Source organism: Barbus barbus (genome assembly GCF_936440315.1).
Source record: "Barbus barbus genome assembly, chromosome: 47".
In the NCBI taxonomy this organism is placed as follows: Eukaryota; Metazoa; Chordata; class Actinopteri; order Cypriniformes; family Cyprinidae; genus Barbus; species Barbus barbus.
In genome coordinates, this window is record NC_136725.1 from 17400240 (window position 1) to 17414820 (window position 14581).

The following is a 14581-nucleotide window of genomic DNA, read 5'->3' on the forward strand; positions in this document are numbered from 1 at the left end:
TTAAATGTGCAACCCATTTTAAAAACAGATTAGAAAGCAACTTTAATGGCACTGACGAACTAATGGAACATCTTATTTTAGCTTCTGGATCCGAGTCATACAGAGAAAAACAACTCCATGAAAAGGAAATTAAATGGTCAGAATGAACCTGAGGTTCATTGAGTTGAATTACTTTGTCTTTGCTCTCTATTAGCAGCTCAACAGTTCAATACATAAGAGAACAGCAGTCATTTAAACTCTAGCAGACTCAATAATTAATTAAATTATTTCAAAATATATTATATTATATTCAACCTGTGAATAAAATGTAATATATTTGTGATTTAACGTTCTAGGAAAAACAAACAAACAAATCAGAATATAAGTCAATGTAAATGGTCCAAAGCTACTTTGAAAGGCACTCAGTCAATAAGGTGTTTTTTTGCAGCCAGATGGTGTAGTTATGACATCTACCAGCAGGGGCTAACTGAGTCAAACCTTGAGCCCTTGAGATTTGCATATTAAAGTTGCATATGATAAACAAAAGTTACACTGGAGCTTTTTCTGGTTTTCAGTGCAAACAAATGACTTCAGAGGATTCCGCCATTAAAATACGAGCACGTTCCTCGACTCTGTCCTGCGGGGTGCTTATATGAATCTGAGAGACTGATTTAAATAACTTTGTCATACGGCTGCTCTGTTTGGTCTCTGCCAAACACATCCAAGACACACTAACGCGTCAAGCAGTCCATCCATCTGTTAAATATTGTGTGACGGTAAACCTGCTAGAACAATCCATCACCATGTGACACAATTCAATGATTTGATAATGTCCTGCTGTAGTTTCCCCTTGCAGAGCAGCAGTGGGGTCCAGGACTACAGAAACAGATCTGTGAAGTTCAAATTGTTGTAAACAAAGGAACAGTGGCAAAGATTGAGGGGGGTCGTCATAAAAATGAAGTAAAATGAGATTTGATTGCATCATGTGCAATGATTAATTTGCATCAGGATTCAAGATGTTTTTTACATGCAGTTATATATAGAATTCAACCTGCAAAGAAATGTAATTCAGGTCTGCTTCATCTTCTGTGCATTAAATATAAAAAAGATACACAGAAATAATCATGAACAAGGCATAATGCAAATGAATAAAAATCGGTAATATTGCTAACTACTAATGTTCTACGACAGTCTTCCAATTAACTTAAAATATTTATTTAGAATATTATGGTAAAGATTAAAGAATATATTTTTATTGTATTTACTGTTTTTAATCATCAATATTAAAATGCATTAGTAGCTAATTACATGTTTTGCTTAGATCACGTTTTGTTCATTCACATATTTATAAGTTAGCTACAGTAATTTAGCCAACATATTTGTGACCCTGGACCACAAAACCAGTCATTTATAGCAATAGCCAACAATACATTGTATGGGTCAAAATTATCTTTTAAAAATCATGTTTCATGAAGATATTTAGTAAATTTCCTACCGTAAACAAATCCAACTTTTATTTTTGATTAGTAATATGCATTGCTAAGGACTTAATTTGGACATTTTTGAGGGATTTTCTCAATATTTCGAATTTTTTGCACCCTTAGATTCAAGATTTTTAAATAGTTGTATCTCAGCCAAATATTGTCCTATCAAACCATACATCAATGGACCAATTGTGGACCAGGGTCACATTTTAATATAAAATCATTGATGTATGCAAATCATTTTTAATTATGTAAAAACGACATAAGCATCAGTCATTTGGTTGTTGGAAATGAAGATGGTAAGCACAATGCAACGTTATGATTCAGATGCTTTTAGTGTCTTTAAGTGAAAAGCAGCAAGATTCTGTGTCTCTTATCACTCCCCTCTGTCCTCCAGTATCCCATCCTTACAGGATCAATCAATCCTAATAAGGCTAATAAAGCTCCAGCACCTTTTAGTCTAATATAGTCTCCTCAGACAGAAGCAAACAACACATCTGTCCAAACAAGTGCGTCATAGCCTGCAACTGGCAGCGTTCAGATCTGCTGAAACAAACATCCCACAGCACGTGAATGAGAGGAACTGACATTCATTAACACAAGACTCCAACACTTTATACCGAGTAAGGCTTATAAACCTCTGAGGACTGTGATGAGAGCCTGAGAGGGGCTACGCTTGAAGTCACCTTGATCAAGGGCACTAGATGACATGAGGAAGTCTTCATTAAGATTCCCGTCAGCTCAATGTTTTATTCTGCTCTCGGCTAGACTGTCCTCAGAAACATATATGCTTTCACTCACTTTAAATACCACAAAAACATTGCTATTAAATAATACATAAATATATAAATAAACACATAATTTCATAAATGTGAAAAATAAATATTTAATAAATGTTAAAAAAAAATAAGTATATTAAACATTTTGGAAGCTAATCTGATTTAAATAACAATTATATAATTTGACAATGCTGTGATACGTCTCTTAATTTTCCATTGTCTTCCAATCATACGTTTCATATTTTATCTCAAGCATGCTCTTTACTCACACTTGTCTCCTTGGTAACCAAGTATACTAACATTTATGGAAATTACACCACAAATAACACAGAAATTACACACATCTTTCATGCACTGATAATGAAATGGCTTGTTTTTTGCACTCTTTGTTTAGATCATCATTGATGCCTCAGTCTGTGCTATTTGTGCTAGACATGAATGGTACCTCAAAACTTGAAAACACCATCAAAAATAATGATGGATTTTGTTTGTGTTTGTTAGGTTCACTTGAGCAAGTAAATAATTTTTCAGATAACAGATCAGATCTTATCAGAGGAAAGCTGCAGAGGGATGAGCTGCAGCGTTTGAGACAACGTAGCAGGTGAGGCGCGAGATTCATCCAATCCATATTAATGAATACTAATTTATTTATTTACAAATATAACAAACAGATGGTGGGGCACTGAAGTGCAACAGTATGTATTGAATAAACTTACATAAGAGATGGATGATTGAAAATGTTAATGGTGGTGCTTGCCTTTACTGTTGTTTTCACTTCTACTTCACTATAAGCAACTGGATTTTTATGGGCATCTTTAAAAACCTGTTTTTTGAAGAAACATCTACTAGTTTGATGTGGCTCATTCCTTCTCAGAGCCAATATCAAACAGCCATTTCATGCACCGAGAGACAGATTCAGTGGAGATAATTGTTTTTCGGTCCACTAAGGTCATCTGCTCAGATCAAAGGTGCCAAACGCATCTCAGATGAGAGCAGATGCAATCCAACTCAGAATCATTATTGACCTTCTGTATGTGACTTTTAGTCACAACTATTATTAAAGAGAGAGAGAGAGAGAGCATGCATTATTTATACTGTTCCAGTCACTCTGGCAGTAGTCATTTTACAACAAGAGAGAATCCATCACTATTGTTGCTTTTTATCATGTCTCCTGTAAGAATGTTATTGACGTCTGGAATATCGGTGAAGTAAACACAGTCCAGGAATCGAGCGTTGTGCTTCTCAAAGGCCTGGGGTTTATTAAACTGCACGATAGGTTCGTCCTGAACTCCCTTCGGAAATATATGTGACCTTTTCCACAATCTCTAAACAAACACCATTCCACCCAAAAATATAAGCATTTAATCAGGCAATTAATTCAGAAAATTTAAATTTACAAACCTGTAAAAAAAATGAATTCTCTGCATATATAATAAAATCATGTAACTGGAAATCCAAACATCCATGTGTCCCAAGTCACCTACACAATCTTTAGGTGCAGGTATTGGTTTCTCTGTGAGCATACAGATACTGTATAAGGAAATGAATATTCCTCTAATCTGCAGAAGATGTGACGGCAAGAAATGGTTGGAGACACATGAACAAAAAAGCCACCTACAAACCAGCTAAAGATTAAAGCAAGTCCTCCAACGGGTCTTATAAAAGGATCAAGGGCATCCCAAACATGGCTGAAAGATCCTGACACTAAGACACTGTAGAAGAATTGAGCACGCTAAGAGTCTAAGCTATTAAAAATGAGAAAAATGACTGTTTAAAGAGGCTGTTTATCAAGAGTTTATCTCATTCGCTATTTTTCTGAGGTGATATCAAATGCTTATCTTAACTCTGAGCAAGAAACGCAGATATATGGCAAAAATATATCATGTCCAAACTTTTACAAGCTAGACAAATCACATATCCAGTTTTGAAAAGTTGAGGAGAGATGGAGAGGTAACCAGCAGACGCCAGCTCTAAAGCTACACAAACTCTCAGAGCACAGCAGAACAAACCACCTAAATTCAATCTAAAATCCCAACACAGGGACCACACAAGTCATTAAAAGAGGAAACAGAAGGGTTTAGAAGACAAAACTGTGGGGGGAAAAATGAAAAGAACATCTGTCAGCTTGTAATTTAGACCAGAGCATGTGTCTCGCCTGCAACTGCGAGAGCTCAGTCATGCTTCAGTCATGTCAAGCTGCCTGCTCTGTTCTTCTGTCAGAAACCACCACAACGGCTGTTTGATCACCATGACAACCCCCCAATGAAAGCTGGGAAGCGCGCATGCAGCCCACCGTCAAACACAGCCATCGCAGGAAGGGAAGCCTGTATTAACACTTTGCTCATTAGAAAACACATCCAGTGCTGCTGCTATGACTGAGAATCAGAAGAAGGATTTTTGATAGGTTTATTAATGAGGACTCTTTCTCTCTAAATACAACTGGCAGATGTTTTGATGGCAAGTGAAAGGACAGGCCATTCTAAAGTCAGATGATTGCTTGAAACACTGATCCATACAGGTTATCACCTGTCTTTCTACCTGTCTAGACTTCAAATATGTGTTACTTATGGAGAAAGGCAGCAAAACAGTGCACAAATCCACTCTTTCATAGCAGAGAATAAAATAAAGCAGAATACTTTAAGACGACAATGCATTTGTGCTGGGATAGAGGAGAAAATTTAACTAAAAGTCTTTTAAACTAGAACCACTCAACAAAATAGTCGAATAAAGCATAAAAAAATTATGGTGACATAAGCTTGTCCACATACTTTGGACTTCTGGTAGAAATTGGATGCTGTTTGCTGCCCTAAACATTCATACTCCGACACCTGACCTGTCACATGATCATCCCAACCTGAAAATAATGTCTCTTTTAGCTAAGTCTGTGATCAAACCGCATATACATCACTCAAACCCTAAGGATAAGATATAGTATTGAAAAAAAGATGATATATATGTTCTGCCTGAAATGTTTAGGAAATATAAATGGTGATTCACATACAAAATTCTGAGTTTCCTAACATAAATGTTGTGTGAATATGTGTATCTATTCTATAAACAATCAAACATAATTTACCTTATAATTTAAAAAAAAGATTCATACAGGACAATAAAAGCCCTTTTCCATCACAAAATAAAAAAATTATAATAAAAAAGGTAATTGTGACTTTTTATCTTAAATGAACTTTTTTTCTGACAATTCTGGGAAGCCTTAGTATTTTTTTTCTTCTGATATTACCCGATAAAAAATTATGAATTGTGACTTTTCCCCACACAATTCTGAATTTACACCTCACAATATATTTATAATATGTACAAATTTTACAATTTTAGCTTTTTTACTCAGAATAACTTGCAAATATTACACAATTTTGTTTTTTGTTTTGCTATAGAATAAAAAAAAAGAGTTATTGTAACTCTCAATTTTGACAGAATTGTGGGTTTTTTGTATCTGTTTATATATGTGACCCTGGACCACAAAATAAAAAGTCATAAGGGCCAAATTCTTTTTATTTATACATAATCTGAAAGCTGAATAAATAAGCTTTTCATTGGTGTATGGTTTGTTAGGACAGTACAATATTTGATCGAGATAAAACTATTTAAAAATCTGGAATCTGAGGGTGCAAATAAATCAAAATATTGAGAAAATCGCCTTTAAAGTTGTCCAAATGAAGTGCTTAGCAATGCATATTACTAATCAAAAATTAAGTTTTGATATATTTACGGTAGGAAATTTACAAAATATCTTCATGGAACACGATCTTTACTTAATATCCTAATGATATTTGGCATAAAAGAAAAATCGATAATTTTGACCCATACAATGTATGGGTTAGTAATGCTATTGCAACAAATATACTCATGCTACTTAAGACTGGTTTCACACATTTAAAAAGTCAGAACTGTGAGATATAAAGTCTGAATTGTGAGAAAAATCACAATGACCTGTTTTTATTTATTTAGCCTATTTATTTTAAAATGTTTATTCCATGATGGAAATGGGCTTCCATATGTGAGAGACATCAAAGCATCACTGATTTCAGTTACCCAGATGAGCGTTGCTATGGGCAGTAGTAAATGTTGAATGGCATAATTGACCGATCAGAATCAAACCTAAAGCAGGTTTCTGAAATCACTCTGAATTAAGAACTCTTCATATTACAAGATCTTGTTCTCGTTATTCCAGACTAATTTTCAAATATGTGATCTTTTTGCTGAAATTTCTCATACACATTGCTCATGTACTCTTCAAAGAAAGTAAACACTGTATCGTTATATGCAAGTCTGATCAAAAACGTGGACAGAATAAAAAGTCATGTTCAGTCATGTCCATTTTTCCTCACATATTTGCTATATTTCCTCAAATAAAGGATATTATTGGCTGCGGTGTGTCACCTATGTGTGTTTGAAATCTGGAAACAGGACCAAACCAACACACTCACACACACACACACACACACACACATACACACACACACAAGCTTGTGTTCTCCATCTGCCGCCACTTCAATCAGCCTGTATAATAATAATTTCCTCTTTGAATTAGAGCCATTAAAATGCAGAAAACTGAAGTGAAGTTGTGCAGCAGTTATTCTGAGTGCATCAGTCTTCATCAGACAGACTGACAGGCCGCATAAATCAGCACAACTGCTGGGAACGAACAGCCTGCGAGATCCGGATCTAATCAATTCCTATTAGTTTAGCATTTCTCATGCAGCCAGGGGCCTCATGCAATACATAAACGGCTAAAATTTGAGCAATATGTTTGATGAAATGATGAGACAGTATGTGTGGCATCTGAACTGCAAGTGTCTGTGTGTGAAGGCTTGCTGCTGGCCATTCATCAGCAGTTTCAATTTTACAATTTAAATGTCTCATCCATGCAGAGATTCTGTTTTATCAAAGCATCCTTTAACATTAGTGTCACATTATCGACGATGGGCAACGAGGAACATGTTTTTCTTGCCAGGTTTCTTAGATTAGACATTATTCTACATTATATATTAATTACTGAAGACTGACGCGCTGCTGCCCCCTTCTGGACAGCGGGAGTGTGTGCAACAACAAATCAAAACAGGTCGGAGAGTTAAAAAAAAAATCACCATCACCTGCCAGAAAGCGCTGAGACTGCAGCCTGCGCGTATTAGCCAATCAGAACACTCGGAACTCACTGGAGGGCGGGGTTTTGATTGAAGAGATGGAAGTCTGGTGAAAGTAATATTTCATATTTCATCACTTAATATTAATACGCATAATTAGGCATACTTAACATAAGTGGTAATTAAGCATAATTTAATGTCATAAATATTTTTAATTGCTTTCATGTTAATTACTTAAGTAAAGTTATTTAACGTTATGAAATTTTTACCAACCCATTAATTTATTTTCTTTGTTGAAGTTTGGGCAGTACGACTTCAGAGAGGGTCATATTATTATTTACTTGATAAAACCATCAAATTAATTTTATAATACCATTTTAATACAAAAAATAAATAAACACAGCTGACCGTTTTTATGTAAGATACCCCTCAAGTTTAGGCCTATGTAATAAATATATCGAGCGGATTCAGGTTGACACGGTTTGCTGTAGAGATGTAGACAAGTTTAAATTAATTTACCCAATTAATAACTAAGATCACAGGCCAGTGATTCTACACGTGACTCATTGGAAAATCTTTATCTGATCTAAAAGAAATTGCTTAGTGCATTATGCATTTTTACGTTTTTCCACTAGATGTCCCCAGTGTTTCTTTTTAATAGAAGACCAACTCTCGAGTGCCCTGAACAAGCCATAAGAGAGTTAGTACCCACTGGATATTAGTTGGGCTCTACACTCACTGATTTCCCCTTGAACCATGAGTAATAACTTTAACAGGCCAAGCGAAAACTTTCTTTTCTATTTGTTATGTCCCATTCATAGACATAGCATACACAGTTTGAACTACTTCAGCAGTAACTGCATGGATTTTTCCTACGTTTTTCTTTTAACATCTGTGACTTTAAGTAAACACAGCACTACCATATGACAGCCAGACCACTGCACAGACTGCTTTACCACAGTTCTGTTGTGACATATTGATAACCATCAGGTTTCTAGAACACAATCAGCATGTCTTTTAAAGGTGATTGCTGCCTTCTTTCAGAGAGCCATATGCAGGTAGAGTTCCATAAACAGTGTGTCACACCTGTCCAGCAGATCCTTCTCAAATACCAGGGGCATCTGTGAGGAATCCTCCAGAAAACAGATTTAATGTACGCTAGATATTAGATTAAGAGATGATGGGTGTCTTTAATACTGATGTGTATTAAATGTCCCTCCACTAAACAGGAGAATGATTGGGCTGTAATTCCATATAAGTGCTGATCTGCTGTGTTAGTGCTGGTCAGAGGTTAGAGTTTGAAGAGCTGATTTCTCATCAGTATGAGTGGTCAAACAGAGCCTGTGGTCAGATAACTCACCTCTGCTGACCATCACAGCTGCAGCAGTTCTGCTGCCATGGCAACGCAAACTTCATAATAAAAATTCTGGAAAAGTGGAAGCATAAGCCAGCAGTCTTCAGGCTACAATAACCCATGTCTTGTATTCCTAGGACTCCAATACCTTTTCCATCATCTAACAAGATAAAGACATTCATAATTTATTAACACAGTTCAATGTCATTTTTAGCAAATCTCAAAATAAATATCCACTTTTCATTTAATGTTGTGATGCCTAAATTCGCTGTATTTTTTTGTATTTTTATTATTTTTAAAAATTACAATAACATTTTGAAATATTGGTCAACTATCTTTTTCGGAATAATCAAAATAACTATCAATAATAAAAAATAATGATCAGCTTATTGGTATTGACCAGAAATAATGCTTCAGTATATCACTATTTTTGTATATTTGTGGCTCTAAAAGCAATATTTTAAACAAATCTTTAGCAAATTTTTAAATAAATATTTTTGTAGTCTACATTATAATGCTGTGATGCCTAAATTCACTTGTAGCATTCTATTTTTTTACATTTATTTAGATAATTTATTTAAATTAATTTATTTCGATAATTTTATCGTCTTATAAGCCAGACTCCAGCATTATTATTTCTCTCTGATTTAACTTCGCATCTGTTTACATCAGTTCTGAAGCTAATTTAAAGAAATTTAAAAACATTGTTTTTTTTTTAACACTTAATTCTGATCTTAAGCAAATCTCAAAATAAATAGTTTTTTTTTCTTCTTACGGTTGCCTACATAATGTTGTGATGACTAAATTCGGCCATAATGTGATAATAATTACTGACTTACAAGTATTGGCCAGATTTTTTTTTAATATCGCCTACCTCATCATGCTTTTGCATTATGTGAGCTTCTGTTGCTCAACGCGAAGGTGCGAGTCAACACGATGATGGACTTCATCTCACAGACCATTGAACTCTCACATCTGTTCAGTGGACGGGACAAGTCTCGTGTCCGTCTGATGGGTTGCTCCATCTGTTTATGCGCTATAAAAGTTCTCCTCCTCGTGTTCTGGCTGTCAGACGTGCGCGCTCATGTCTAACACACAGCTGTATGAGTGTTTGTGTTCGAGCTCCAGCAGAAGAACAGGCATCGCTGAGCAGCCGAGTGACAGGAGACACGTGGCCTCGGAGCGGATCTTCTCCTCTGCCCTCCTCCAGCCAGCCATTATTATCATCAACATCACACTCTTTTGAAAGGAGAATTGTGACACTTTACACGTGCCGGCGTGAGACTGGTGTGGTAAAAAGGCTTGCCAACACTGTGCTGGAATGTCCAATCAAATTATGTAATGACAAGGTAAAAATATAAATCTGGCTATTTTTGACTAGTAGCCCAACAATTAAGGATGGCAAAATATTTGTGGTATGTGGAATGTTCCTCATATTAAGCAATCAAAAAAAAAAAAAAACAGTAGTCGTCACATGACAAGATTAATATATACTGTATACACTAACAGTCAAACGTTTTTTGATTTTTAGAATTCTTACTGTACAAAATATTCTCTTCTGCTCACCAAGCCTGCAGTTATTTGATCCAAAATACAGCAAAAGCAGTACTATTGTGAAATATTTTTACTATTTAAAATAACTGCTCTCTATTTGAATATATTTAAAAATGTAATTTATTCCTGTGATCAAAGCTAAACTTTAAGCATCATTACTCCAGTCTTCAGTGTCACATGATCCTTCGGAAATCATCCTAATATGCTGATTTGCTGTTCAAGAAATATTATTATTTATCAATATTTCAAAGTTGAGTCATTTTTTTTCAGGATTCTTTGACGAATAGAAAGATTCAAAGATCAGTGATTATCTGAAATAAAAAGCTTTGTGACATTATACACTATGACTATACCATTCAAAAATATAAAATTTTGGGAAATAAATTATAGAAATTAATACTTTTATTTAGCAAGGATGCTTTGAAAGCACTGCTTGGTGAGCAGAAGAGACTTCTTTAAATAAAAATCTTACTGTTCAAAAACTTTTGCCTGCAGTGTATGTATGTGTGTAAATCATTTTCATATTATACATAACATTGTGACAACTAAATAATAGAATTCAAAAATGAAATATTTTTGTCTATATATAAATATTTAAAAATAATATTTTATTCATTTATAATAAATTTGTAATAATTATTAAATAAATAATTTTATAATAAAAAAAGTTAGGAGTAAAAAAAATCAATTTTTTGGTAAAATTTGAGATACATGAGATGTAAAGTAAATAACAATAAAGCAAAAATTAAGTTTCTGCTTTAAATAACTTAATTTTAACACAGTTTAACACAAAAGTCTGATTGATTGGGAGTATGCTGAATTTTTACAGTGAGGCCTGTTCATCTGACATGTGGTAAGGATTTGGACACAGGTTAAAGAGTTTACTATGTCAACGTCCTCAAACTTGCAGATAAGACATGAAGAGTCTCTAATGCTGGGCTCTGTTTCTGAGCACATCTTCCTCCTGCTCGCCGATGTTTACTTTGGACTCCAGGATTCATGCACTGGGTTTGTTAATCTAAGAGAATGATTGTTTAGTTTGCATAAAAGATAATTCAGTTTTTCTTTCCTTGTTTTTCATGGGAGATCCCTCGAGGCTGAACTTCAGAAGGAAGGCCAGTAGATTTTGATAACGTACAAGCAGAGCATTTGTTTTACTCACCCTTGAATCAAAGTTTCCTTTGTGTGTGGGACCGGATCTGTTTCCCAGGCCTGCAGACTCAGGAGGGTCCTTTGAGTTCAAAACAACAAAGAGGCCTGCGTCTCCACTGACTTCCAAGAGCTAGAACAGAATCGCATTTCCTTGTGCACACAAATACAGGCGGATAGATGGGCAACAGCCTGAGTAAACACATCTCTGGATCTATAATTTAATATTGTACTCTGCCATGATGGTTATTTAGCTTTTTTTAAATCCAATTTTGTGTAATTTTCTGATCAGTTAAAGAAGTCAAGTAGGTTTTAAAGATCATCCTTGCATACTAGTAATGGCAGGTCAAGTTGAGGACTCTGCACAGTATACTATGCCTGTATGCTGCATTATTTGGCCATCTGGGTATTCTATACAAACAAATATGTGCATATTTGCACAGTATATGCATTGCATACTGCAAAAACGGCATAAATAGTATTGTAATTTGCAATTTTGGACATTCCCATGGTTTACAAGATCAGATAGAGAGGAAGTGTTTCTAACCGATCAGTAACTTACCCAGGTGAGGTCAGGTAACCTAAACATGGGTTTACACTCTTTCCCCGATGTCTAGGTAAATATAAACTAAAAACTCTTTAAAGGTCTTCGATAAGACATCTGAGTAATTTGTAGTGAAAGTTTTATTTTGCATGTTTAGAACAAACATACTGTACAAAAGCAGCAATAATACCATATCCAAGCACAATTTTTCATTGCTACCTGTTAAACACATTTTAAGGCAGCATTTGAAGGCTGAAGTTAAGCTCATTATCCAGAAGTATTTCAAAATACTTTTCCATCTTAAGACACCTCATTATAGCACAATTATATGGCAGCACTACATGTGTCCTTCACAGAGAAGAAGCCCTGTACTGCAACACGTCTGTAGTGTGATTTGTGAGGTGCTCACAGTGCTGTGTTCACGTCACGTTTACCAGAAAGTCATAATTATGAGTGGGAATCAACAATTAATCCAAAAATGTAAATTTTCTGAACATTTACTCACCCTCAGGCCACACAAGATGTATCTGAGTTTGTTTTAATTCAGCAGTACATCAATTAATGTCTTGTGAAGTGAAAAGCTTCATGTTTGTAAGGAACAAATACATTATTAAAATGTTTTAACTTTAAACTGTTGCTTGTGGACAAAATACGTAATCCCTAATACTCCGTAATCCATGATAACACTTCCTCCAGTGGAAAAGTCCATTCCCTGTTGTTCCCTTACATATCTTTGTAAACTGTGCTTGATCTATGCATCTTTCTCTCCTTATTTAGGTGATTTTTTTCACAGAAGGAAACTATATGTATTTAATATTAATGTTAAAAATGTTGATGGAATTGTTTTATACAAAACACATCTTTTCTCTTCACAAGATGTTAATTGATGGACTGGAGTCATGTTGATTACTTGTGTATTATTTTGATGTTTTTATCAGTTGTTTGGACTCTCATTCTGATGGCACCCATTCACTGCAAAGGATCCAATTTTTCGGTGGACTATTCCTTTAAGCCCAGAGTTTCCAAGTTGGGGACGTGTCAGATGCAATGGATGCAGCATCTGTATTGTCGGTGGATTGCCTGAAACAAATGATTATTTTTTCAGTTGCATGCCTAAATTGCAACAGTATTTTATAATTGTGATATAATATTTAACATATTTTAATTCAATTCACAGCACTTTATAAATGAAATAAAAACATAAAATAGCAAAAACACACTGATGCACATTCTGTATTCATCATGTTGTAGAAGAGTTTTCAATGCACTGACCAAATGACTTGAATGCACATAACATTGAAATTACGACTTCCCAAATCGTAAATATGAACTTCCCAGGAGGACTTGAACATGTCATATGTAGAATGATCCGAATCAGTCACTTATGAGGTTCCACTGTTGTTTTAAAAGGCAGCTGACTAGGCAGCTCACTTCAATAACCACAGAAGGTCTGAAGGGTTTAAATCTGAACATTCAGTACTTTGCATGATTTCACCTTCTCTCTGAGACTTGTTTAATAGGCTATGTGGTTGAGGCGTTTTGCGTTAACAGCAGCTAGCTGGCTAAAGCTCTCTGCTTTGTTCTCCAATCCTGAGGTTAACGATTTTCCGTCGTGGGAGGCGGGGGAGAGCAGCGGCGGAATTAGGATTCAGCTCCCATCTTCAGCGCCGAGCGGCTGTCTGCTGCCTACCCAGCAACCCTGGTGCTTTGTGACAAGGAGATGGATGATATCTGCAGCCTGGCCGGCCGCTCTACGGGTGAAGACACACACACACACACACGTCTGCAAGCACACAGGGTCGCGCACACACACACACACACACACACACACTTCCCAAAGCCAGCAAGGTTGTACGCACACACATGTAACTAATGCTGTGATGCTGCTGCTACAACCTTTAACATGTTACACAGAACAGCAATGCTGCATCCAGCTTTCTTTTATTGTTTTCTTCATTTGTGAAAATAATCATTTCATGTGTTAAAAGAGAAACAACAATTAATACAGTAATATAAACGATTTATTAGACAGTCTTAAACATTTACAGCATTTTAAAATACAAATATAGAAGAGATTAACAGACTAATGGGCAGCTGTGGTCAGAGCGTGTGAGTGTCTGTCATTGGACAGTGTGTGAAAGCAGAAGGTCAAAGGATCTGTCTCTTCTCCACTTCCTTTAATGCAGGAGTGTATTTGTGTGTCAGACTCACCTGCTGAAACTGCTACTGCAAACTTATACACATGTACTGCTTCATTTCTGCAGTACACACTGTGGGAAAATATTAAGGGTTTGAGATTGAGAAAAAAAAGAATAGAAAAATATTTATTTTTAATCGGTACATTCATCATGTTTTCCAGTAAAAATATAAACTTACTGCAAAAAACTGACAAGAAATAAATACTCACACACACACACACATATAAAATAAAACATTTAATTATATTGAAAATGGCCAACAACTTAAAGATAACTTTGCTGAAATGTCTGCTTTTAAGTAAATTGATCTTGTTTTGATTTTTTTAAAGGTAAAATAAGGCAAATATAAAAAAAAAAAAATTTTTTTGCTGTGCATTGAGCGTGTTTTGAATAATGGTATTATTTTATGGCATATCCTAATAAATAGTAAGAATGCGT